Below are 26149 nucleotides of genomic sequence, written 5' to 3' on the forward strand. Positions count from 1 at the left end.
TATAGTCCATAAAGGTACGTACTATACTAGTACTAGGAACTGGATGGAGGAGCATCTGCACTCTTATTATAATTTTAAAATGTGATAAAGCAATCTTCATCACATTTGGTTCTCTTCGAGGGTTCTCGCATGTGATAATGGAAGTTGATTGCATGGAACACTCGCCACAATTCTCGCTTAATTCTGGCTCATATCGTGTTACAAACAGTAGCGCTTAGTAATATTTCCTCTTTTTTTGTTATTCAGCATGTAAACAGATCAGCAAACCTTGCGGCGCATCTTCGTGCGAACCGTGCTTGCTGCACTTTGAATGTGGCTGAGAGCTGGCTTGATGAAACACCTCACTTCCTACTTCTTTTTTTGCGGGGTACCTCGCTTCCTAGTGACCAGTGTCTTGGCTGATCGTCCTATGAATGCTTATATATGAATAAAGCTCTCTCATTTACCTGCAAAAAAGATTAATCCATATTAACCGATACGGAGGGAGTATGGACTAGCACTACTTTTTGGTGTGTCCCGTCAACTCGCAGAATGAGGAGAAGCTTGGAGGACAAGGTGAAGCTCGCTTACGCCTTTTGACTAATGCAACCTACCCTCGGTGGACATGCATCAGTCCATTCAGTGTCAGATTGTCAGAGGCATACACTGTAGTACCCAACATGTGGAGTACCATCATTGTTCGACTTCACGAAGGGGCGAAGAGCCAAGCGCAGTAGTACGCGTACTTGGTTTTGCACCTTCATACTACTCCACCCTCTGTCATAGTTTACAGGGCGCGCTTCATTATGACGCATTTCTCTCAATGCATTTCCACCACCAGAGAGACTTTAGACGTGTTTGGTTTAATGCTCAATTAATTAGGGCGTGGTAACCGCAATCAAGTCCACAATTTTCTCTCCATGTACTGTACTACTACGGAGTGCATGCATGTGTGTACCCGGGGTGGAAGCACTGCATGCATGTGTGTATGCATTATTCCCTCTATTAATAGACGCCGTGCTATAACTACCAATGCTATTTTTTAGGCCGATCGCTAGTCGCCTTGGTCCCACAGATTTTCTTTTTCTTTTTTGTGAAGCGCGCTGTATAAACAGTGACGGATGGAGTAGTATGAGCGGATTCAAAGAAGAGCGTATTGATGGTTGCTTCTTCAGAACAACCTACAGTGGGAAAGGTGGGGCTTATGATTTGACTGCTCATTACTCACTATTAATGCGGCGCAACGACCGGGATGAGTCTCCCATGCGGTTGTGCACTACCCCCTCAGTTCTTGAATATACTCTGGAGTATTTGTATTTCTAGAGATTTCAACGAGTGACTACTCAAATATTTGTCGTTTTAGAGATTTCAAATGGACTGGCACATACGGATGTATATAGACATATTTTAGAGTGTATATTCACTCATTTTGCTCCGTATGTAGTCACTTGTTGAAATCTCTGTTAAGACGAATAGAATATTTAGGAACGGAGGGGGTACACATACGAAGCAAAATGAGTGAATCTACACTCTAAAATATGCCCGTTTGAAATTTGTAAAAAGACAAATATTTAGGAACGAAGGAGTATAATTTTGTGCATGTCACATGGACCCGGATGATGAAGAGGCTTCTGGCAATGCTATCAAGCTTCCATCATTTATTTACATAATTGACATACTATACAAATAATTTTCCAGCGACATGAAATTGTACAATGGTGTGAGCTTTCAGCTTTTGTTTCGCATGTCTTGCCATCGATGCTCTTTCGGAAACAATAAAAAACTAACTTCCTTGCTAATGCATGTCAATTATTAGCAGATCAAAGCTAATAATTACATCACAACTGAAGACAAAGTTGTGAGAAGGTGTTAAATTAAAATTGATCCATGCTTTCATTGGCAGCAATGTCCCCCCAGCTCTGCCTAAATCAACAAGGCATGTTGGGAAAAAAAGCAGCTGTCTGGAGCATGCAACATTCCGATCATTTTGTGCAGTTCCACTAAAATAGAGTTGAGCGTCCCTGTTCCAAAGATATCAAGTGTTATTACGATAATAGAGGACTGCTGATGAAACAATAAACACACAAATAGAAGATGGTCATCTTTGCAGTCTCTCTTAAGACTAACTAGTTAGAGAAGATTAGGCTCGGAGTTGGATGAGGAGGATAGAGCAAAACCAATCTCCCTTTGTGCAGTCGCACTGAAATGTAGAGACGTTGCCCGTGTGACATTTTAGTACAACTGCACAAAACACTCTTAAGAAAAAAGTGATTTGTGTAGTTCACCAAAAGGTCGCAATAGCAATGACGTGAAATGGATAGCCCTGTTTGCAAAAAAGAGGTAGAAAGGAAACAATTACTGGCCAATAACAGTTGATGACACATGCGATGACAAAAAAGAAGCATATTCCTTGTCCTAAGGGAAGATAACAACACGGTTGTGTTTGTCTAAAATGGTGTGAGGACGAGAATGCAATATGAAAAGTACGTTGGACGAGCTATGTTTTGGGCAAAGAACTATGGAAGATCCACATGCAGCAACGTGGGAAAACGGGCAGTGGAGCAAGGCCGGAGGGGATACCTGGAGGTCGTCGGGATGTAACTAGGTGAGCAGCGGCGGGCGGAATCTGCGAGCGGGTGGCGTAGGCCCTGCCGCGCCGGAGCTTGGTCAGAGAGAACATCGTGTACCGCAGATCGGGACGTGCTGCCTCGGCGCCGTCGAACGGAGAAACAATGCACTTCCTCCCTTTCCCCCGGCAGACGGGATGCGGCCGGATCAGTGACCAACTGTGAGAGAGAGGCCACCGCACTCACTTTCCCCCGGCGGACGGGACGCGGCCGGATCAATGACCAATGGTGAGAGAGAGAGAGGCCACCGGAGCCTTGTGTGAGATACTCTGAAGAGCGGACTACCTTTTCCTCCATAAAAATCATTTTATATTCTATGTACGTGCCATTGAGCGCTATAACTTCATTTAAAAATAGCGCGGCAACGCGTCAAGTCGAACTTTGTTTTGTGCACGCATGGTACACGACCTCCCTAGGTAAACAACCGCTACAGGCATTCAAATTAGCACGTGGGCTGCCATTTCGTAAAGAAATGAGCTCCACCGTGTACCCGCGCGGGTGTGGCTGGGCACGAAGCGTGAGTACGTGCACGGTGCACCTATTCTCTTCTTGTATACGTACACCACCTATGTGGGGTTGTCTGAGAGAGATACAAACCTAGAGAGATATAGTGTGTGGGTTCTTGAGAGTTTTTTTTGTGGGGGGGTCAATCAAAAAAATTAACATATGCAATGTGTGTGAAATAGAGTCCTGGATATAACATATATATAGAGGGGGTGATCCACGAGAAGAGAGTGGAGGTATCATCGGCTTGAGGTGTCCATAGAATCGAAGAGAGGGATGATGTGTGTGTGTGCGCGCGCGCGATCGATAAAGAGTGCCATCGAATTTGTGTGTGCCCACGTCAAATATATAGAGTGGTTGGCCTACTGGAACGTGAGATGGGACATGTGCAGGTTGTCTCTGTGGCATGGATACCTACCTGCAGCGCTCGACTATCGGTGTGTGGTGGGGGAAGAGGGAGGCCCAATTAACTATAGAGGTACAATGGCTGGTATACGTGTGGAGGAGGAGAGAGGCCTACCTCATGTATTAAGGAGATCAATCTGCCTCATGTATTATGGGAGATCGATCGGCATCCATGCATATTGATGACCCACAAGTATAGGGGATCTATCATAGTCCTTTCGATAAGTAAGAGTGTCGAACCCAACGAGGAGCAGAAGGAAATGATAAGCGGTTTTCAGCAAGGTATTCTCTGCAAGTACTGAAATAAGTGGTAACATATAGTTTTGTGATAGGATAAATTGTAACGAGCAATAAGTAACAAAAGTAAGTAAATTGCAGCAAGGTGGGCCAATCCTTTTGTAGCAAAGGACAAGCCGGAACAAACTCTTATAATAGGAAAAGCGCTCCCGAGGACACATGGGAATATCGTCAAGCTAGTTTTCATCACGTTCATATGATTCGCGTTCGATACTTTGATAATTTGATATGTGGGTGGACCGGTGCTTGGGTGCTGTTCTTACTTGAACAAGCATCCCACTTATGATTAACCTCTATTGCAAGCATCCGCAACTACAACAAAAGTATTAAGGTAAACCTAACCATAGCATGAAACATATGGATCCAAATCAGCCCCTTACGAAGCAACGCATAAACTAGGGTTTAAGCTTCTGTCACTCTAGCAACCCATCATCTACTTATTACTTCCCAATGCCTTCCTCTAGGCCAAAATAATGGTGAAGTGTTATGTAGTCGACGTTCACATAACACCACTAGAGGCTAGACAACATACATCTTATCAAAATATCAAACGAATACCAAATTCACATGACTACTCATAGCAAGATTTCTCCCTTGTCCTCAGGAACGAACGTAATTACTCACAAAGCATATTCATGTTCATAATCAGAGGGGTAATAATATGCATATAGGATCTGAGCATATGATCTTCCACCAATTAAACCAACTAGCATCAACTACAAGGAGTAATCAACACTACTAGCAACCTACTAGCACCAATCCTGGACTTTGAGACAAGAATTGGATACAAGAGATGAACTAGGGTTTGGAGATGAGATGGTGCTGGTGAAGATGTTGATGGAGATTGCCCTCTCCCGATGAGAGGAGCATTGATGATGACGATGGTGATGATTTCCCCCTCCCGGAGGGAAGTATCCCCGGCAGAACAGCTCTGCCGGAGCTCTAGATTGGACCCACCAAGGTTCCGCCTCGTGGCGGCGGAGTCTCATCCCAAAAAGTTCCTTCCTATTTTTTTCTCATTGAAAGACCTCATATAGGAGAAGATGGGCATCGGAGAGCCACCAGGGGGCCCACGAGGTAGGGGCACGCCCTAGGGGGGGCGCCCCCCACCCTCGTGAGAAGGGTGTGGGCCCCCTGGCCTTCATCTTTGGCGTGGATTTTTCTTTATTTCTTTTAAGACGTTCCGTGGAGTTTCAGGACTTTTGGAGTTGCGCAGAATAGGTCTCTAATATTTGCTCCTTTTCCAGACCAGAATTCTAGCTGCCGGCATTCTCCCTTTTTATGTAAACCTTGTAAAATAAGAGAAAATAGCCATAAGTATTGTGACATTAAGTGAAATAACAGTCCATAATGTGATAAATATCGATATAAAAGCATGATGCAAAATGGACGTATCAACTCCCCCAAGCTTAGACCTCTCTTGTCCTCAAGCAAAAAGCCGATAACAATAAATATGTCCTCATGTTTAGAGGTAGAGGCGTCGATAAAAATAAAATACGGACATGAAGGCATCATGATTATTCTCATAACAGCAACATATATAGATTTTTTCATATGATTACTTATGTTCAAGTGATGATCTATTCACAATGCAAAAGTATAAATCATAAACCTTATTGGGCTCCGACAAACTATAATCTCAGTCATTGAAGCAGTTGCAATTTATCATAACATCGGAAAGAGTCAATATAAGAGCTTTTCAGCAAGTCCACATACTCAACTATCATATTGTCTTCCACAATTGCTAACACTCATGCAATACTTATGAGTATGGAGTTTTAATCGGACACAGAGAAAGATAGGAGCTTATAGTTTTGCCTCCCAACGTTTTACCTCAAGGGTAATGTCAACAATAATAGTTCATGAAAACTCACATTCAATTAGCCATATATACCAGGATCTTTCCAACATGTTGTGCTTGCCAAAAGATAAAATGTAAAAAGGAAAAGGTGAAGATCACCATGACTCTTATGCAAGGTAGGAGATAAAAGTAAAAGATAGGCCCTTCGCAGAGGGAAGCAGGGGTTGTCATGCGCTTTTATGGTTGAATGCACAAAATCTTAATGCGAAAAGAATGTCACTTATATAGCCACTTGTGATATGGACCTTTATTATGCAGTCTGTCGCTTTTATTTCTTCCATATCACACGATCGTATAAACCTTATTTTCTCCCACACTAATAAATCATACATATTTAGAGCAATTTTTATTCTTTGCACCGATGAGAACTTACTTGAAGGATCTTACTCAATCCATAGGTAGATATGGTGGACTCTCATGGCAAAACGGGTTTAAGGGTATTTGAAAGCACAAGTAGTATTTCTACTTGGTGCTGAGAATTTGGCTAACATGAGGGGAAAGGCAAGCTCAACAAGTTAGAGGATCCTTGACAACATACTTTATCTGAGATGTAAGAAATACATAACTCATTACGTTGTCTTCCTTGTCCAACATCAACTCTTTAGCATGTCATATTTTAATGAGTGCTCCCAACCATAAAAGATGTCAATGATAATATGTCTATATGTGAAAACCTCTCTTTCCTTATTACTTCCTATTAATTGCAACAATGACCAAAGCTATGTCTGCCAACTCCCAACAACTTTTAATCATCATACTCTTTCTATATGAAGTCATTACTCTCAATAAGATCAATATGAACTTTTTGTTTCTTCTTATTCTTTTCTATTTTATTTTATTCACCCAAGATCATGGCAAAATAATCAAGCCCTTGACTCAACACTAATCTTTATTATATATAACTCACGGACTCGATTACATAGAGAGATCATAAAGAAAAACTCAAAACTAGATCATGCCATATACTTTATTCTACTGGATCAAGATATTATCAAAAGGATCGAACTAAGAAAAATGGTAAAGATAAGAGTTGTGATTGTGATACGATACCGGGGCACCTCCCCCAAGCTTGGCAGTTGCCAAGGGGAGTGCCCATACCCATGTGATTATGTCTCCTTCTTTGTTGTTGGTGTAATATTCTTGGCGATGATTCCCCACGGGATGCGGTTCTCCTCCTTGAGCTTATTGACTTGCTGTTTGAGGTCCATTATTTCCTTACGAAGCTTTCCTATGACAGCTAAAGCTCCTTGCACCCAAGGGTGTTGCATAGCTACGGGAGAACAACTGACACTCCTCTTCATATTTTCATAAGAAAGAAATCTAACATTAGAAGGGATAATCGAGTTTGGAATGGCTGAGCTCTGTAGTTCCCCCATCGTGAACCCAGCTCGGAGGCGAGAGGTGACTTCTTGATCCTCCATGGCATCTACTCTCATTAAGTCAGCCTCCATCTCTTCCTCCGTTGTTGGCCCAAAGTGGTCAGCGTCGCTGTTTGCCCTTGGTTCCGGTGCCAGATTAGATACCCGGCTCTCCCCGATTGACTCTTGAGAAGACATCTTGCTCTAATCTGCAGCAGCAACAGCTCGAAAACAAAAACAGAGGAAATTTGCATGATACGGGAGTCAAAACCCTCGGGAGAATATATAATGAATTTTTACCGACCAAAATACGTAATGTGCAAGAAAACGGAGTCCGGAAGGCACACGAGGTGCTCACGAGGTAGGGGGCGCGCCCAGGGGGTAGGGTGCGCCCACCACCCTCATGGGGCCCTCGTTTCCTTCCCGAACTGCTACTTATTTTTCTATTTTTCTAAATATTCCAAAATGGAGAAATATTGCCTTAAAAATTGTTTTGGAGTCGGTTTACTTACTGTACCACATACCTATTCCTTTTCGGAGTCTGAAACATTCCGGAAAGTGTCCCTTATGTATTCCTCTGGGGTTACGGTTTCAATAATATTGGTTTCAACATTTATGGGATTACCTGAGATATAATGTTTGATTCTTTGACCGTTTACCACCTTCGGATTTGTGCCCTCGAAGTTGTTGATTTTTATGGCACTGGAACGATAGACCTCCTCAATAACATAGGGGCCTTCCCATTTAGAGAGAAGTTTTCCTGCAAAAAATCTTAAATGAGAGTTGTATAGCAATACATAATCACCTACATTAAACTCACGCTTTTGTATCCTTTTGTCATGCCATATTTTAACTTTTTCTTTAAACAACTTGGCATTTTCATATGCTTGGGTTCTCCATTCATCAAGTGAGCTAATATCAAATAACCTCTTTTCACTCGCAAGTTTAAAATCATAGTTGAGCTCTTTAATAGCCCAATATGCCTTATGTTCTAGTTCGAGAGGTAAGTGACATGCTTTTCCATAAACCATTTTATACGGAGACATACCCATAGGATTTTTGTATGCAGTTCTATAAGCCCATAATGCATCATCAAGTTTCTTATACCAATACTTTCTAGACCTATTAACAGTCTTTTGCAAAATTAATTTGAGCTCTCTATTTCTTAACTCTACTTGACCACTAGACTGAGGGTGATAAGGAGATGCAATTCTATGATTAACATCATATTTAGCAAGCATTTTACAGAAAGCACCATGAATAAAGTGTGAACCACCATCAGTCATTAAATATCTAGGGACTCCAAACCTCGGGAAAATAACTTCCTTAAGCATTTTAATAGAAGTGTTATGATCAGCACTACTAGTTGGAATAGCTTCCACCCACTTAGTAACGTAATCAACAGCAACTAGAATATGTGTGTATCCATTGGAGGCAGGAAAAGGTCCCATATAATCAAAGCCCCAAACATCAAACGGTTCAATAACAAGTGAATAATTCATAGGCATTTCTTGACGTCTACTAATATTACCAATTCTTTGACATTCATCACAAGACAAGACAAACTTACGGGCGTCCTTGAAGAGAGTAGGCCAATAAAAACCAGATTGCAATACCTTATGTGCAGTTCTATCTCCAGCGTGGTGTCCTCCATAAGCCTCGGAATGACACTTGCGTAGGATATGTTCCTGTTCATGCTCAGGTACACAACGTCTAATAACACCATCTACTCCTTCTTTATAAAGATGTGGGTCATCCCAAAAGTAATGTCTTAAATCATAGAAAAACTTTTTCTTTTGTTGGTATGTGAAGCTAGGTGGTATAAATTTAGCAACAATATAATTAGCATAATCAGCATACCATGGAGTACTACGAGAAGTACTTATAACATTTAATTGTTCATCAAGAAAGTTATCATTAATAGGTAGTGGGTCATCAAGAATATTTTCCAACCTAGGCAGGTTGTCTGCAACGGGGTTCTCAGCTCCCTTTCTATCAACAATATGCAAATCAAATTCTTGTAGCAAGAGAACCCATCTAATAAGTCTAGGTTTAGCATCTTTCTTTTCCATAAGATATTTAATAGCAGCATGATCAGTTTGAATAGTTACTTTAGAATCAACAATATAAGATCTGAATTTATCACAAGCAAATACAACTGCTAAGAGTTGTTTTTCAGTAGTAGCATAATTTCTTTGACCATTGTCTAGAGTCTTACTAGCATAATGAATAACATTTAATTTCTTATCAACTCTTTGCCCTAGAACAGCACCTACAACATAATCACTAGCATCACACATAATTTCAAAGGGTAGGTTCCAATCAGGTGGCTGAACAACAGGTGCAGTGACTAATGATTTCTTAAGTATTTCAAATGCTTCTACACAATCATCATCAAAGACAAATGGTATATCTTTTTGCAATAAATTAGTCAGAGGCCGAGAAATTTTTGAGAAGTCCTTAATAAACCTCCTATAAAATCCAGCGTGACCAAGGAACCTTCTTATACCTTGGATGTCCTTGGGACATGGCATCTTTTCAATAGCATCAACCTTGGCTTTATCAACTTCAATACCTCTTTCAGAAACTTTGTGCCCCAAAACAATACCTTCATTAACTATAAAGTGGCACTTTTCCCAATTCAAGACAAGATTAGTTTCTTCACATCTCTGCAAAACTCGATCAAGATTGCTCAAGCAATCATCAAAAGAGGAACCATAGACAGAAAAGTCGTCCATGAAAACCTCACAAATCTTTTCGCAGAAGTCAGAGAATATAGCCATCATGCATCTTTGAAAGGTAGCAGGTGCATTACATAAACCAAAAGGCATACGTCTATAAGCAAAAATACCAAAAGGGCATGTAAAAGTAGTCTTTGATTCATCTCTAGCCGACACAGGTATTTGAGAGAAACCATAATAACCATCTACAAAGCAATAGTGTGTATGTTTGCATAATCTTTCGAGCATTTGATCAATAAAAGGTAAGGGGTAATGATCTTTCTTAGTAGATTTATTTAATTTGCGGAAATCAATTACCATCCTATAACCTGTGATAATTCTTTGTGGAATCAATTCATCTTTATCATTAGGAACAACAGTAATACCTCCCTTCTTAGGGACACAATGGACAGGACTTACCCACTCACTATCAGCAACGGGATAGATTATACCTGCCTCCGGAAGCTTGAGTATTTCTTTTCTTACCACTTCTTTCATTTTAGGATTCAGACGTCGTTGAGGATCATGAACTGGTTTGACATCTACTTCCAAATTTATTTTATGTTGACATAGAGTGGGACTAATGCCCTTAAGATCATCAAGAGTATATCCAATAGCAGCACGATGCTTCTTCAGAGTTTTCAATAATCTTTCTTCTTCATGCTCTGAAAGGTTAGCACTAATAATAACAGGATATATCTTCTTTTCATCAAGATAAGCATATTTAAGATTATCAGGCAAAGGTTTAAGCTCAAACACGGGATCACCCTTGGGTGGAGGTGGATCCCCTAAAATTTCAACAGGCAAGTTGTGATGCAGAATAGGTTCCTGTTTAAAGAATACTTCATCTATTTCCCTTCTTTCATTCATGAACATATCATTTTCATGGTCTAGTAAATAGTGTTCTAAAGGATCACTAGGAGGTACGGCAATAGAAGCAAGACCAATAATTTCATCCTTACTAGGTAATTCTTCCTCACGATGTTGTTTACTAAATTTAGAGAAATTAAACTCATGAACCATATCATCCAAACCAACAGTAACAATATTCTTAGTGCATTCTATGGTAGCATTGACAGTATTTAAGAAGGGTCTACCAAATATAATTGGACAAAAGCTATCTTGCGGAGAAGTAAGAACAAGAAAATCAGCAGGATATTTAGTTTTCCGACACAAGACTTCAACATCTCTAACAATTCCAATTGGTGCAATAGTATCTCTATTAGCAAGTTTAATAGTAACATCAATATCTTCTAACTCAACAGGTGCAATTTCATTCTTAATTTCTTTGTATAAGTCATGAGTTATAACACTAGCACTAGCACCCATATCACATAAGCCATGATAACAATGATCTCCTATTTTAACAGAAATAACAGGCACGCCTACCACAGGTCTATGTTTATCCTTATCACAAGGTTTAGCAATTCTAGCAGTTTCACCTTCGAACTGAATAACATGCCCATCAATATTATCAAACAAGAGATCTTTAACAATAGCAACATTAGGTTCTACTTTAACTTACTCAGGAGGTGTATAAGTTCTAATATTGCTTTTACGAACAACAGTTGAAGCTTTAGCATGATCCTTTATTCTAACAGGGAAAGGTGGTTTCTCAATATAAGAAGTAGGAACAATAGGATCATTATAAGTGACAGACTTTTCTTCAACTTTAATAGGTGCAGCTACTTTTACTTCTATGTGAGGATGATATTTAAACCACTTCTCCTTAGGGAGATCAACATAAGTAGCAAAAGATTCACAGAAAGAAGCTAATATCTCAGAGTCAAGTCCATATTTAGTGCTACACTTACGGAAAATATCGGTATCCATAAAAGATTTAACACAATCAAACTTAGGTGTCATATCTGACTCTTTACCTTCGTCGAGGTCCCAATCTTCAGAGTTGCATTTAATTCTATCCAATAAATTCCATCTGAATTCAATAGTCTTCATCATAAAAGAGCCAGCACAAGAAGTATCGAGCATGGTGCGATTGTTTTCAGAAAGCTGAGCATAAAAACTTTGCATAATTATTTCTCTTGAAAGCTCATGATTGGGGCATGAATATAACATTGATTTAAGCCTCCCCCAAGCTTGAGCGATGCTTTCTCCTTCGCGAGGCCAGAAATTATATATATAATTGTGATCACGATGAACAAGATGCATAGTGTAGGGGATATTACTACTGGGCGTAAACCGGCCTATCTGGGCCGGGTTAACTTCATCAGTAGTTAAGTATGTTAAAGCCCATGAAGGTAGATGAGGGTTCAAGACCCATAATTGTTTGAGAGCCTGTAGCCGTAAACCGGCGTCAATATGTAACTTGTATTGTAAGTTAGGAATAAGAAGAGACCAAATCGGACACATCTATGAGCCGGTGTTGGGACTCTCTAAACCGACGGGCGTCACCCATGTATATAAGGGGACGACCCGGCGGCGGTTCAAGGACGACAGACAACAACTCAAGACATAGGCGAAGCTTGTTTGCTCCCTAGTCATCGAAACCCCATTAATTCCATCACAACTAGACGTAGGCTTTTACCTTCATCGAAGGGGCCGAACTAGTATAAACTCTCTTGCGTCCTTGTGTCCGCTTTAACCCCTTCAAGCTAACCCGTCGCGATGGCTCCACGACTAAGTCCTTTCTCTAGGACATCTGCCGTGACAAAACCACGACAGTTGGCGCCCACCGTGGGGCTATCGCACGATGGTTTCCGGTTCTTGGAGGGCCGCTTTGAAGGACTCGAGGGCTACGCTGTAGGCCGGATGACTAAGAGTCGTCGCAGCAAGCTCTACATCGACGACGCAGGCTGGGACCCCAAGGCTGGCTCAATTGAGTACGGGTACCGGGTCCCCTTTGGTAGCATTCACGTTTTCATTGGCAAGATCGGTGAACCGGGCCCTGAGCCGGACATCTGCATCGACCTCGTCGAGACAGCTCAGCGTGCGTGATCCGCCCGGGTTAAACCGGCCATGAAGCGTGCCTTCGTGGGAGTCATCCATGGAGGAAGTTATGAGGACGGATCGGAGTTTCACGGGGCGACTGTCGTTTGTTCCGGTGACGAATCTTCGACCGGAGAAACCGAATCTCTTTATCAGCTACAAGATGGCCGGATTGGGAGCTGTTCCGATGGCGACAGTATTCCGGACCCCTCTGATCTGCCCAACCGGGTTGGAATATTCATGACCGGAACACAAGCAGTGCTTCATTCTTCGACAGCCACGGCAACGATCTCCGGTTCAGCAGCGGCGATGGCTGCCGGGGCAGGAGGCCCTGTGTGCCCGCCGGCTGAGGTTCTATCAGAACTATTTGATGCGTTGGCTGTGCTTATGGCGGAAGTTAATCCGCCAGATCAGTACGTTCACAACACGGAGATTGCAAAGGTAAAGGAACAGATCACCCAGGCCAAGGCGGATCTAGCGGCTGAGAACACTAGGATGGCTGCAGAGCGGGCCGCTTTAGACGCACAGGCCTACATGCTTATGTTGGACCAAAGCGCGTCGCATGAAGTCATGAGGAGGAAGCACCGATCCCGCTTACCTCCGGTTTTCGAGGCCAGAGACCTTTTCAACACTCCAGGACCAAGAGCCGGCAATCCGCTGGAGGGGAACCGGGCAGAAGCCCCTGGGACCGGTGCACCGGTTCAGCCTCGTCAGATGGACCCGCCTCGTCAAAACACCGTTATACCTCAGGATGCTTTAACACCTCCGGGTCACTACTCCAACCCAATGGACAATCTTGTTGCCGCTGCTGCACGGCTGGAGGCCATTCCAATTGAAGGTGACTCGCCGCAGGCAGTAGAGACGCGACGGGTCAAGGAACTTCTGAGGACAGCTTTGGCCCAACAGGAAGCGTACTCGTACAGCCGCGACCGGATCCACTCGACCCCCCGTCCAAGCCGGAGCTATAGCAGACATATGGATGAACCAGCAGTGTCGAGTAATGAACGACGTGGAGCACCCCGTGGCAACAACCCGACGGGTGGTGCTGATGACGCTCAGGAAGTGGTGAACCGGGCCCGAGCGCGCAGGGAGGCCGAGTTAGCCGCACAGCATCAGGCTCGGCAGCTCACGCCGGTTCGTCCAACCATCTCGATCGAACCTGGTGTTACTTCTAGTTCTTTGGGGGTGCCTTGCCTTATCCCCGCTTTACGCAACGTGCGCCTGCCCAAGGATTTCAAAGGCCCGCGCAAGGTACCAAATTACACGGCGGATCAACCTCCAGAGACATGGGTGGAGAGCTATGAGATGGCCATGGAGATGCTTGATGTGGATGACACGGCGTGTGCGAAATACTTCACCATGATGCTTGAAGGAACGGCCCGTACTTGGTTAAAAAGCTTGCCAGCTAATTCTATCAGTTCATGGGCCCAATTACGAGCCCGGTTTATCAGCAATTTCAAGGATACCTGTAAACAGCCTATGTCGATAGTGGACTTAGCTGCATGCGTCCAGGAGGAAGGAGAATCAATGACTCATTGGGTGCGCCGGGTTTCACAAGTGTTGCACTCCTCAGACCGCATCAACGCTGACACCGCAGTATTAACCCTAGAAGGCAACTGCCGGTTTGGGCCCCTGAAGTTGAAATTGGGACGGATGAAGCGTCATTGCACCGACATGGGGACCCTCATGGCCGCTTTGGTGAAATATGCTGATTCTGATAGTACCAAGGATCCCGAATCTGATGATGACAAGACAGGGAAAGGGAAGAAGAACAGCAGCTCCAAAGGTCAGCAGCATCACTGGGTAGGCAATGGCGGAGGAGGCAAGCGTAAAGCGGATGGTAACATGGACTTTGTGGCTAATACCAACGCACAGGACAATGGCCAGCGACGCAAGGGTAGGCCGAAAAATCGTAATGGAGCACCCAACCCTAACCCAAACCGCCTAAACTATCTGCTAAGCCAGCCCTGTCCAAGACATGGGACGAAGGAGGAGCCAGCAAACCACCTTTGGAAGGATTGCTTTATTATGCAGGAGTTCAAGAATTCTAATAATTTCCGGTATGATCACGAATCTGGCGGTGGCTCAGGGTCCGGGCCGGGTTACGGTGGAGGAAGTTCCGGTTCAGGATTTAATGGTAATCCGGGCGGACATAATGGTCAAAATAGTCAGAACAACCAGGGTGGTTACAACCAACAGCAGCAACAGTCAGGTTACCAGAGCAACCCAAAGCAGTTGAGTAGTGGGCAGTACCATGTCTTTACCACTAGCTTGGACAAGCGAGACCGGAAGGTTCAGAGGCGGGCAGTCAACTCTGTTGAACCGGCCATACCCCGTTATCTACGTTGGTCTGAACAGCCAATCATATGGAGCAGAGAGGATCACCCACCCCAGGTCGATAATCCGGGTCAGTTGGCTCTGGTGGTGGCGCCTCAGGTGGGAGGTTATAAGTTCACCAAGGTGCTCATGGATGGAGGGAGCAGCATTAACATCCTGTACTATGAGACCTTCCGTCGTATGGGACTAACAGATAAGAATCTCAAACCGTCTAATACAGTATTCCACGGTGTAGTGCCTGGCAGATCAGCATATCCCGTTGGTAAGATAGCTCTCGAAGTGGCCTTTGGGGATGATCATGATTCCAGGTCGGAGACATTGACGTTTGAAGTGGTGAAAATCCAAAGTCCATATCATGCCCTGTTTGGGCGACCGGCATACGCCAAGTTTATGGCTCGGCCCTGTTATGTGTATTTGCAGCTCAAGATGCCGGGTCACAAGGGGACAATAACGGTTCACGGAAGCCGCAAAATCGCTTTGGAATGCGAGGAAGGAGATGCGGCTTATGCAGAGTCGGTTTGTGCCACCGAGGAGTTGAAGTACTATAAAGACAATGTTGATCCGGCGGACATGACTCCGTTGAAGAAGCCAACTACGGAGCATGATCCGGCCCTGAAGTTCAAATCGGCAGCAGAAACTAAGCTTGTTGACTTCGTACCTGGCGATTCGTCCAAGCAGTTCAGCATCAGTGCCAACTTGGATCCGAAATAGGAAAGCGCGCTCATCGAGTTCATCCGTGAGAATCGGGACATTTTTGCATGGAAGCCCTCCGACATGCCAGGTGTACCGAGGCAACTCGCTGAGCACACACTTAATGTGGATCCTAAATATAAACCGGTGAAACAGTTCCTCCGCCGGTTTAACGAAGAAAGACGCAAGGCGATTGGAGAAGAGGTAGCCAGGCTCTTAGCAGCTGGCTTTATTGTTGAAGTTTTTCACCCCGAGTGGCTTGCCAATCCGGTGCTGGTCCTCAAGAAAAACGGCACCTGGCGCATGTGTGTGGATTACACAGATCTTAATAAAGCTTGTCCAGCAGATCCTTTTGCCCTCCCCCGTATTGATCAAATTATTGATGCTACGGCGGGTTGTGAGCGTTTAAGTTTTTTGGATGCGTATTCTGGCTATCATCAGATCAAAATGGCAGTTAAGGACCAGGAGAAGACAACATTTATAACTCCCTTTGGAGCCTTCTGCTATGTGTCTATGCCCTTCGGGCTCAAGAGTGCCCAGGCAACTTACCAACGGTGTGTACAAAATTGTCTTCACAAGCAGATTGGCCGTAATGTACATGCTTACGTGGATGATATCGTGGTTAAATCCAGGGAGAAGGAGACTCTGATTGATGATTTGAAGGAAACCTTTGATAACCTGAGAACATACAAGATGATGCTTAATCCGGACAAGTGTGTCTTTGGTGTACCGGCGGGCAAGCTATTGGGTTTTCTAGTGTCCAACAGGGGAATTGAGGCTAATCCGGAGAAGATCACGGCTATCACCTCCCTGGCTAAACCGAAGTGTATCAACGATGTTCAACGCCTGGCAGGCCGGATTGCTGCGCTAAGCCGGTTTATCAGTCGCCTGGGTGAGAAGGCAATCCCTTTGTATCAGATGTTGAAAAAGACGGATCAGTTTGTCTGGAGTTCTGCTGCTGATGAAGCATTTGAGGACTTAAAGCGGCAATTGGCCAATCCGCCTGTGCTCGCCGCTCCCGTTGACAAGGAGCCGTTACTGCTATATGTTGCTGCTAATGTTCGGGCGGTCAGCGTAGCTATTGTGGTGGAGCGAAAGGAGGCAGGTAAGGAGCATCCGGTTCAACGTCCGGTCTATTATATCAGCGAGGTGCTCATTGAGTCCAAGCAAAGGTATCCGCATTGGCAGAAGCTGGTGTATGGAGTTTTTATGGCAAGCCGGAAGCTTAAACAATATTTCCAAGGGCACTCAATTACGGTGGTCAGTTCTGCTCCTTTGGGAGATATCATCCAGAACCGGGAAGCAACTGGCCGGATTGCAAAGTGGGCCATAGAGCTGGGGCCGTACGGTTTGAAGTATGTGCCTCGGACAGCGGTTAAGTCTCAAGCACTTGTTGATTTCATCAATGATTGGACGGAAATGCAAGCACCTGAAGAAAAGCCGGATCATACGTATTGGACCATCCATTTTGACGGATCCAGGCAGTTGGAAGGCTCGGGGGCTGGAGTCGTATTAACTTCCCCACGAGGTGATAAGTTTTGTTATGTTCTCCGTATAATGTTCCCTTGTACTAACAATGCAGCTGAGTATGAAGCCTTGATCCATGGTCTCTGGATAACTAAGGAGATGAATCTAAGTCGAGTTAAGTGCTTCGGTGACTCGGACCTTGTGGCTCAGCAAGTGTCTGGCACTTGGGACTCCAAGGACCCACTCATGGAAGCATATCGTTGTGAGGTGGATACTGTCGCAGGTTATTTCAAAGGCTATCAGGTGGACCATGTGGACCGACGAAAAAATGAAGCGGCGGACGCTTTAAGCCGGCTGGGCTCTCAGCGCAAACCGGTCCCACCCAATGTTTTTCTGGGTGTGTTGCACAACCCGTCGGTGAAGAGGATTTGGCTATTCCTGATCCAGAGGCTCAATTGGTGGTGGCTCTTCATGTTATTCCAAATTGGACGCTTCCTTACCTGGCGTACAAGAACCGGGGTGAGTTGCCAGAGGATGAGATTCTAGCCCGGCAGATAATCCGGCGATCCAAATCCATGGCTATCATCAAGGGCGAGTTGCATCATTGTAGTATATCAGGAGCTTTTCAACGCTGCGTGTCTCCTGAAGAAGGCCGTGAAATTTTGCGTGAGATCCACGAAGGAGATTGTGCTCACCACGCCGGTTCAAAGTCTCTGGTGGCTAAAGTGTTTCGCCATGGTTTTTATTGTTAACTGCTCATGCTGATGCGGAGGATCTGGTCAGACGATCTGATGGTTGCCAAAGGTTTTCAAGGCGTGCTCATGTACCGGCTCAAGAATTGAGAATGATTCCAATTACTTGGCCGTTTGCGACTTGGGGGCTGGATATGGTTGGGCCTTTCAAAAGGTCCAAAGATAAGAAGACCCACCTCCTGGTGGCGGTTGACAAGTTTACAAAGTGGGTGGAGGCAGAACCTGTTAGCAAGTGTGATGAGGCCACGGCGGTTCAGTTCATCAAAAAGGTGATTTTCCGGTTTGGCTTTCCGCACAGTATTATCACAGATAATGGTACCAATTTGTCCAAAGGTGCTATGAAGGAGTTCTGCGAACGGGAGCACATCCGGCTCGACGTTTCATCAGTGGCACATCCACAGTCCAATGGTCAAGCAGAAAGAGCTAATCAAGAGATCTTGAGAGGCATCAAGCCCCGGCTCATGGTTCCTTTGCAGAGAACGCCGGGTTGTTGGGTAGAAGAATTACCATCTGTGTTATGGAGCATCAATACAACACCCAACAGATCAACAGGATACACACCGTTCTTCATGGTTTATGGAGCGGAGGCGGTTCTCCCCAGTGATATCCGTCATGATTCACCTCGTGTCACGGCTTATATTGAAGCGGACAACGAGACAGCACGGCAAGATGCTTTGGACCGGTTGGATGAAGAGCGTGACATCGCAGCCGCCCGATCGGCGATTTACCAGCAGGATCTTCGTCGTTATCACAGTCGCCGGGTCAGAACCAGAGCCTTTCAGGAAGGAGATTTGGTGCTTCGGCTCATCCAAGATCAGACTGATATGCATAAGCTATCCCCACCTTGGGAGGGGCCTTTCGTGGTCAGCAAGAATCTGCACAACGGGTCGTACTATCTGATCGATATTCGAGAGCATAAGGACTCACGTACATCAGAGGAGGAGACTAACAGGCCGTGGAATATAGCTCATCTTCGGCCTTACTATACCTGAGCCATTGGCTATACTTATGTACATATTACGACAATGTATATATTATGATTAAATATAATAAACCGGAACCTCAGCTAAAGCGGGGTATCTGTTCTTTTACATCATGTGAGGTTACACGGAGTTGCTCTAAAGTGGCCTCCGGTTTAACCCTTGAGTTCGCTTTGCTAAAAGCATCGTGTTATATCACTTGGAGGATTGGTCGTGTCCGAACCAATACCATGCCTCTTGATAGGCGAGAGCCACCAGATCACTTGGGGACTTGGTCATGTCTGAACTAGTCATGCCTCTTGATCGGCCTAAGGCCACAGAATCACTTGGGGGCTTGGTCGAACCCGAACCATGACCATGCCATTTGGTCGGCATAAATGCCACAGATTCACTTGGGGACCTGGCTGACTAGAACCATAGTTACACCTAACGGGAGCTTGGTCGTGTTTGGCCATGGTAACGCCATTTGATCAGCTTAAATAAACCTTTTTTGGCAAACGTTTTTGTCATTGCTTTTGCTTCACACTTTTCTTTGAAGGGTTTTTTTGCTATTCATTGTGTTTTTTAAACTGACAAAGTTTTTTAACCAATCAATTGACGGAACACAGTTCACGTCAATCCGGAGACTATTTGTCCGGTTTGATCCTTGTTGTTAACATCCTCTTATGGAGTAACACGGTGTTTATTATAACCCGGCACGGTTTACATGGTAAACCAGCGTCATATATATATACAGGAGCTGTTATCTCCTCCAACAGTGTGGGTTTGCAAAACTCCAATTCAAGGTTGGCCAAGCCAACTTCACACTCAACAAGGGCAGGTATTATGTATCTCAAAAATTTGATCATATACTTAAAATTTTGTTTTGGATGTTTTGATTTCATATATACAGACATCATATTCCGCCTGACGGTACAACCGCGGTGGCACTTGACGAATTTCTTATTTCAGAAAGTGTTTTGGAAAGTTCATTACCACAGGAAGAACAAGTTATGCACGAAGGCATATCAACATCAAAGGTATCAGCTAGCGTATTACAAGGCAACATGGTGCCCATAATAATATAATTGTTTTTCACAAAGGAGAGGCAGTTTTAAAACCGGCTTCCGGTTCAAGCTTGGCCACCAGCCTGGCCTGATGGTTGTGGGTCATCCTGCGCCGCTTCAGCTTCCGTTTCTCTACCCAGTGGCTGGAAATCCACAGTTGTCCAGTCGATTCCCATTAATGCTTGAAAAACAGCTTCATCATGGATCAGCAATGACGGGTCAATATCGGGAGCGTAAGTATGCTTACGGATTGGAGGGATTAGATTTTCCGATTCATGGATTGGTGCAGCTATTCGCTTGTTCTGACTGTCATATTGGGCTTGATAATGAGACAAGTCTGCTTCCTCAGCCAGTTGACAAGCTAGCGGACGTACCTCCCGGTTTATTGCTCGCAGATCCGCTTCGCCAAATTCTGACCCATCTTCCTTCAAGCTGGGATAGCCCTGAGCCGCTTCAATAGGATCAAAATCCGGCACCCAGGCTTTTGCCCAGATTAAGGCATTGATTGCACCGGTTCAAGCAGCAGATTTCTTCAGCTCTTCAACCCGGGCAGGAAGCACCGACAGTTTCATCAGAGTATCTTGAATCAAAGTGGGCGCCGGTTTGTTATGAGATGCGGTACAGAAGATCCGCTGCGCACTAGTATACAATTGTTCAACCAATGTATAGGCGGCTTTTAGTTTCTTCCGCACATCTGACCCCAAGTGATCAATGCGTGTCCCTGAAATACCATAAAGGGTTAATAAACCGGCGATTCTGTCAGAAGGCAAAGCCAATTCAGAAGGCAAATTGGCTTACCAAAGATAGCAGTAGTCATGGCATGCACGTGCCGCTTTATGCTGGTCAGTTCATCCGCCACTGGTTTTAGTGCAGCCTCGGCATCCTTTGCTCGTTTGATCAAAGCGGACTTTTCAGTGGCCCAATCCACCCGCTTCTTCTTGAAGCTCTCCTTAAGTTGTTCCATGGCGCTTAAAGTGCTGGCCAATTCCTCTTTTGCTTTGGAGGTTTCAGAGTGTTGGGTTTTTAGGTTTTCTTGGAGATCGGTGACTTGGTTTTCTTTCGTCTTCAGCTCCGCCTGCATGCATACAGATATATGCTTCAACAAATCGGTATAAGGATTCAAGTACCAATCACATAACAAGTTATGCACTTAGCACTTGGGGGCTAATGCATATTCGGTCTTCATCTTTCAATTGTTTACAAAGTCCCAAGATCAATACAAGTATTCAACTTGGCACTTGGGGGCTAATGGCTATTTGCTCGTATATATTCTGATGCGGCAATTTCAATTACTTAAAGTACCGGTTTAACTACGTTAAGTTGAACTGGCCCTTGGGGGCTACATCAGTAAACTTCAAAGCATCAAGATTTATATTGGTAAGTCCCGGTTTGAAAGAACATAACAAACCGGCCCTTGGGGGCTAGGAGAGTCAGCAAGAATGGAAGCATACAAGCAGGAAGGAGCATATGGAAGTTACCTCATATTTCTCTTTCATCATATTAACTAGACCGGCTTCATAGTCGCGACTGGTATACAACCGGTTCAGATAGCCGGAATGGATATCTTGGGCGTTTAGAGCAGCATAAGTTGTCAGATCAGTGTTCCACTTGCCTTTGCCAAAGGCAGCAAATTCTTCCTTGGCAGAATGTTTGGATAAAGCGACAGGATTGCTTGGCTCGGTATGGCCAGTGCCAGTAATGACAACCTCATCATCCTGGGTACCGCCAGTTTGCACTGGGGCTGTTGGCTTGTTAGTAGGTTTTGCTGGACCGGTGGAACTTTAAATCCGGATGTGACCTGTGGGCTGATTGACAGGACCTAAGGCATCAGTAGGTCTCTCATCAGCAATAAGATCATCGTCCTGCTGCGGTGAATCGTTGGGTATATCCTCAGGAATAGCCGCTTCAAGATTGGGTGTCTTGCCTGGCTCAAGAATGACATCTTCTTCGGCCGCTTTGTCTAGGCGGTCCTTCTTGCTTGGCCCAGGTTTGGCCCTGAGAAGAATAACAAAATCAAATACAACATATGTTCTAAGGCAATGTACTGCAAACATCACAATAAGTATAGCTTACCCAAGCACCATTTTGAGCGGTGGGAGCTGAGTAGCCGATGACTCGCCAGAAGATGAGTGGGAAGTAACCTGGTAATCGGAGTCAGACGGATTAAGAGGTTGACGAAAGCAGCCCGCTTTAGAACAAGCACTGACAAGCAAATTAGAGACCTCAGAATGGCGTTTCCGAACCGGACTGTTCGGTAAACCGGCGGAGGTAACTACCTGGCCGCTGTGCCGGGTGGTGCGGCGAGCTTCGTGTTGTTGGGTCTTCATAAGAAGTTTAGGATCCAAATAAGCAAGAGGATGAGAAAATTTAACTTCCCGGTTTGCCTGACGGATTTTTTGTGAAGGCAAAGTTTTTGAATTGGAAGAGAGAATAATTACCTCTGCAACATCCGCGTGGCTGGCTTCGGCATCATCCTGACAAATATCATCATCAATAAGACGCATGAAAAATAAACCAAGTGAGTCAAATGAAGGAAATATGCCCTAGAGGCAATAATAAAGTTATTATTTATTTCCTTATATCATGATAAATGTTTATTATTCATGCTAGAATTGTATTAACCGGAAACATAATACATGTGTGAATACATAGACAAACAGAGTTTCACTAGTATGCCTCTACTTGACTAGCTCGTTAATCAAAGATGGTTATGTTTCCTAACCATGGACAAAGAGTTGTTATTTGATTAATGGGATCACATCATTAGGTGAATGATCTGATTGACATGACCCATTCCATTAGCTTAGCACCCGATCGTTTAGTATGTTGCTATTGCTTTCTTCATGACTTATACATGTTCCTATGACTATGAGATTATGCAACTCCCGTTTGCCGGAGGAACACTTTGTGTGCTACCATACGTCACAACGTAAATGGGTGATTATAAAGGTGCTCTACAGGTGTCTCCAAAGGTACATGTTGGGTTGGCGTATTTCGAGATTAGGATTTGTCACTCCGATTGTCGGAGAGGTATCTCTGGGCCCTCTCGGTAATGCACATCACATAAGCCTTGCAAGCATTGCAACTAATGAGTTAGTTGTGAGATGATGTATTACGGAACGAGTAAAGAGACTTGCTGGTAACGAGATTGAACTAGGTATTGAGGTACCGACGATCGAATCTCGGGCAAGTAACATACCGATGACAAAGGGAACAACGTATGTTGTTATGCGGTCTGACCGATAAAGATCTTCATAGAATATGTAGGAGCCAATATGAGCATCCAGGTTCCGCTATTGGTTATTGACCGGAGACGTGTCTCGGTCATGTCTACATTGTTCTCGAACCCGTAGGGTCCGCACGCTTAAGGTTTCGATGATAGTTATATTATGAGTTTATGAGTTTTGATGTACCAAAGGAGTTCGGAGTCCCGGATGAGATCGGGGACATGACGAGGAGTCTCGAAATGGTCGAGACGTAAACATCGATATATTGGACGACTATATTCGGACATCGGAAAGATTCCGAGTGATTCGGGTATTTTTTGGAGTACCGGATAGTTACGGGAGAACCAATGGGCCTTGATGGGCTTTAATGGAAAGAGGAGAAAGGGCCAAGGGGCTGCTGCGCCCCCCCTCCCCTCTGGTCCGAATTGGACTAGGGAAAAGGGGGTCGGCCACCTTTCCTTCTCCTCCACTTCCTTCTCCCTTCCTCCCCTCTTGGTGGACTCCTACTAGGACTTGGAATCCTAGTAGGACTCCACATCCTGGCCGCACCAATTGCCTTGGCCGGCCTCCTCCTCCTCCATCCTTTATATACTGAGGCAAGGGGCACCCCATAGACACAAGTTGATCTTCGTGATCGTTCCTTAGCCGTGTGCGGTGCCCCCTCCACCATATTCCACCTCGGTCATATTGTAGCGGTGCTTAGGTGAAGCCCTGCGATGGTAGAACATCAAGATCGTCACCACGCCGTCGTGCTGACGGAATTCCTCCCCGACGCTTTGCTGGATCGGAGCCCGGGGATCGTCAACGAGCTGAACGTGTGCTAGAACTCGGAGGTGTCGTAGTTTCGGTGCTTGATCGGTCGGGCCGTGGAGACGTACGACTACATCAACCAAACGCTTCCGTTGTCGATCTACAAGGGTACGTAGATCACACTCTCCCCTCTCGTTGCTATGCATCACCATGATCTTGCGTGTGCGTAGGAATTTTTTTGAAATTACAACGTTCCCCAGCAATGGTATCAGAGCCTATGTTTTATATGTTGATGTTATATGCACGAGTAGAACACAAGTGAGTTGTGGGCGATATAAGTCATACTGCTTACCAGCATGTCATACTTTGGTTCGGTGGTATTGTTGGACGAAGCGGCTCGGACCAACATTACGCGTACGCTTACGCTAGACCGGTTCTCCCGACGTGCTTTGCACAGAGGTGGCTTGCGGGTGACAGTTTCTCCAACTTTAGTTGAACTGAGTGTGGCTACGCCCGGTCCTTGCGAAGGTTAAAACAGCACCAACTTGACAAACTATCGTTGTGGTTTTGATGCGTAGGTAAGATTGGTTCTTGCTTAAGCCCGTAGCAGCCACGTAAAACTTGCAACAACAAAGTAGAGGACGTCTAACTTGTTTTTGCAGGGCATGTTGTGATGTGATATGGTCAAGACATGATGCTAAATTTTATTGTATGAGATGATCATGTTTTGTAACCGAGTTATCGGCAACTGGCAGGAGCCATATGGTTGTCGCTTTATTGTATGCAATGCAATCGCGCTGTAATGCTTTACTTTATCACTAAGCGGTAGCGATAGTCGTGGAAGCATAAGATTGGCGAGACGACAACGATGCTACGATGGAGATCAAGGTGTCGCGCCGGTGACGATGATGATCATGACGGTGCTTCGGAGATGGAGATCACAAGCACAAGATGATGATGGCCATATCATATCACTTATATTGATTGCATGTGATGTTTATCTTTTATGCATCTTATCTTGCTTTGATTGACGGTAGCATTATAAGATGATCTCTCACTAATTATCAAGAAGTGTTCTCCCTGAGTATGCACCGTTGCGAAAGTTCTTCGTGCTGAGACACCACGTGATGATCGGGTGTGATAGGCTCTACGTTCAAATACAACGGGTGCAAAACAGTTGCACACGCGGAATACTCAGGTTATACTTGACGAGCCAAGCATATACAGATATGGCCTCGGAACACGGAGACCGAAAGGTCGAGCGTGAATCATATAGTAGATATGATCAACATAGTGATGTTCACCAATGAAACTACTCCATCTCACGTGATGATCGGACATGGTTTAGTTGATTTGGATCACGTGATCACTTAGAGGATTAGAGGGATGTCTATCTAAGTGGGAGTTCTTAAGTAATATGATTAATTGAACTTTAATTTATCATGAACTTAGTCCTGGTAGTATTAGCATATCTATGTTGTAGATCAATAGCTCGCGTTGTTGCTTTCATATGTTTATTTTGATATGTTCCTAGAGAAAAATTGTGTTGAAAGATGTTAGTAGCAATGATGCGGATTGGATCCGTGATCTGAGGTTTATCCTCATTGCTGCACAGAAGAATTATGTCCTTGATGCACCGCTAGGTGACAGACCTATTGCAGGAGCAGATGCAGACGTTATGAACGTTTGGCTAGCTCAATATGATGACTACTTGATAGTTTAGTGCACCATGCTTAACGGCTTAGAATCGGGACTTCAAAGACGTTTTGAACGTCATGGACCATATGAGATGTTCCAGGAGTTGAAGTTAATATTTCAAGCAAATACCCGAGTTGAGAGATATGAAGTCTCCAACAAGTTCTATAGCTAAAAGATGGAGGAGAATCGCTCAACTAGTGAGCATGTGCTCAGATTGTCTGGGTACTACAATCGCTTGAATCAAGTGGAAGTTAATCTTCCAGATAAGGTAGTGATTGACAGAATTCTCTAGTCACCATCACCAAGTTAGTAGAACTTCGCGATGAACTATAATATGCAAGGGATAACGGAAACAATTCCCAAGCTCTTCGTGATGCTGAAATCGACGAAGGTAGAAATCAAGAAAAACATCAAGTGTTGATGGTTAACAAGACCACTAGTTTCAAGAAAAGGGCAAAGGAAAGAAGGGGAACTTCAAGAAGAACAGCAAGCAAGTTGCTGCTCA

This window comes from Triticum aestivum, chromosome 2A (genome assembly GCF_018294505.1).
Source record: "Triticum aestivum cultivar Chinese Spring chromosome 2A, IWGSC CS RefSeq v2.1, whole genome shotgun sequence".
Taxonomy (NCBI): Eukaryota; Viridiplantae; Streptophyta; class Magnoliopsida; order Poales; family Poaceae; genus Triticum; species Triticum aestivum.